This window comes from Carlito syrichta, unplaced genomic scaffold (genome assembly GCF_000164805.1).
Source record: "Carlito syrichta isolate Samal-C Ts95f unplaced genomic scaffold, Tarsius_syrichta-2.0.1 Scaffold297653, whole genome shotgun sequence".
NCBI classification, from domain to species: domain Eukaryota; kingdom Metazoa; phylum Chordata; class Mammalia; order Primates; family Tarsiidae; genus Carlito; species Carlito syrichta.
Window position 1 is genome coordinate 196,319 of NW_007241749.1, and position 2,423 is coordinate 198,741.

At 47.2% G+C, this 2,423-nt stretch overlaps 1 pseudogene; it reads left to right on the top strand.

Moving 5' to 3' along the window:
- The first annotated feature begins 581 nt into the window (after positions 1 to 581).
- On the top strand, positions 582 to 1,518 carry LOC103256912 (annotated as a pseudogene).
- The last annotated feature ends 905 nt before the right edge of the window (positions 1,519 to 2,423 follow it).

Here is a 2,423-nt window from a genome sequence, read left to right on the forward strand (position 1 = left end):
TTAGTATAGTGCTGTAAATAATTAAATAAATAAATAAATATATATATATATATATATATTTGGATGGGGGATTCTGAAGGAATTTTAAGTTTCCAAGTTAAAGAACTAGGCTTCGTAGACTTGTACTGACTAAATTGTCTCCTGAATTCTGAGCTGTGGGCAAGACTGGGGGCTCAAGTTCATACCTGGACACCATGGTCACCCTATCACTAAAAACAAACAAGTAAGCAAGCAAAACAAACAAACAAGCCAACCAACCAAACGAACAAACAAAAAATGTGGTGGCAGTGTGGAAGCAAACCAAGCTCCAGAGAGTTTCTTATCTTACATCTTTACATTCATAATATAAAACTGAGGCACAAACATTATTTTCTTTTCCTTTACACAACTTCTCTTTCTCCTTATTGGCCCTTGAGGTGTGATTTTATTCTACAATGGCTTAACTTTTCATGCCAAATGTTGAAATAAGTGACGCAGGATTTCCGTGGGTAGAAAGTGGTAGGAACTCCTCTCACCAGGCATCCTCGTGTGAGTGACATCATCTTTAAAACCTGCGTGGCAATCCCTGGCGCCCTGCCGTGATGCCCGGGGAAGACAGGGTGACCTGGAAGTCCATGTACTTCCTTAAGATCATCCAACATTTGGATGACTTCCAATGCTTGACATCCAACGGATGACTTCCAGAATGCCTCATTGTGGGAGCAGACAATGTGGGCTCCAAGCAGATGCAGCAGTTCTGCGTGTCCCTCCGAGGGAAGGCCGTGGTGCTGATGGGTGAGAACACCATGATGCTCAAGGTCATCCGAGGGCATCTGGAAAACAATCCAGCTTTGGAGAAATTGTTGCCTCATATCCGGGGGAATGTAGGCTTTGTGTTCACCAAGGAAGACCTCACTGAGATCAGGGACATGCTGCTGGCCAATAAGGTGCCTGCTGCGGCCCGTGCGGGTGCCATTGCCTCATGTGAAGTCACTGTGCCAGCCCAGAACACTGGCCTGGGGCCCGAGAAGACCTCCTTCTTCCAGGTTTTAGGCACCATCGCTAAAATCTCCATAGGCATCATTGAAATTCTGAGTGATGTGCCACTGATCAAGACTGGAGACAACGTGGGAGCCAGTGAAGCCACACCGCTGAACACGCTGGATGTCTCTCCGTTCTCCTTTGGGGTGATCATCCAGCAGGTGTTGGTCAGTGGCAGGCTCTACAGCCCTGGAGTGCTTGACATCACAGAGGAAACTGCGTTCTCGCTGCCTGGAGGGTGTCTGCCATGCTGCCGGTGTTTGTCTGCAAATTGGCTGTCCAACTGCTGCATTAGTTCTCTAGTCTATCATCAATGGGTACAAATGAGTCCTGGCTTTGTCTGTGGAGACTGATGACACCTTCCCACATGCTGGAAAGGTCAAGGCCTTCTTGGCTGATCCATCTGCCTTTGTGGCTGCTACAGCTCCGGCCAAGGTCGAAACCAAAGAAGGGTCAGAGGAGTTGGACTAGGAGATGGGATTTGGTCTCTTTGACTAATCACCAGATAGCAAACAACTCAGCCAGCTTTATTTGCAAAACAAGGAAATAAAGGCTATGAAAAAAAAAAGTGAGAGGAACTTAGTGGATTCACATGGCAGAGTTGTGTGTGTATGTCTGCATGTATGATGCATGTGTGTGTGTGCACATGTGCACACAGGAAAACATTTCCTTAAATGAGTTGAAAACATTTTGACTCTTACCCCACCGTCCATTCAAAACAAACCGTCCATTTGTGTCTTTCCATAACTTGGATAGACTATTGGGCAGATCCTGGAAAATACTGTCACTCTTAGGTAATAGAGCATCCTTTGGCATCTTTTCATCATGGAAACAGTTTTATTTCTGTAATTAAAATTTCTTGTACCGTATACTAAAGCTCTGAACTTCTTTTTTTTTTGAGTTGGAGTCTCACACTGTCACCCAGACTGGAGTGCAGTGGCCACTCCCGGCCACCGCAGCCTCGACCTGCTGGGCTCCGGCCATCCTTCCAGTAGCTGGAGCTATAGGCGCACGCTACCGCACCTGGCTAATTTTTGATTTATTGTAGAGATGAGGTCTCGCCAAGTTGCCCAGATGGGTCGCGAACCCGTGGGCTCCGGCAATCCACTCACCTCAGCCTCCCAAAGGCGCGGGATTACAGGCTGAGCCACCAAGGTTGGCTCAACTTCTTTTGAAGTTAAACCTTTGCTTTCTCTCTGCTAGGCCTTTCCCTCTGCTTGGGCTTGCTCTGGACTAGAAAGACTTAAGTTTAGAGAGTATACAGCAGGCTTCTTTCTGCTTCCCCAACTTTCTCCTTGACTTCTCCTCCACAGCCCTCTAGCTTCAGTTTCTGATGCCTGCAGGGTTGGAGGTGGAGGAACGGAGAGGTAGGGCGGAAAAGGCATTCCTTGGTTGGTGCAGAT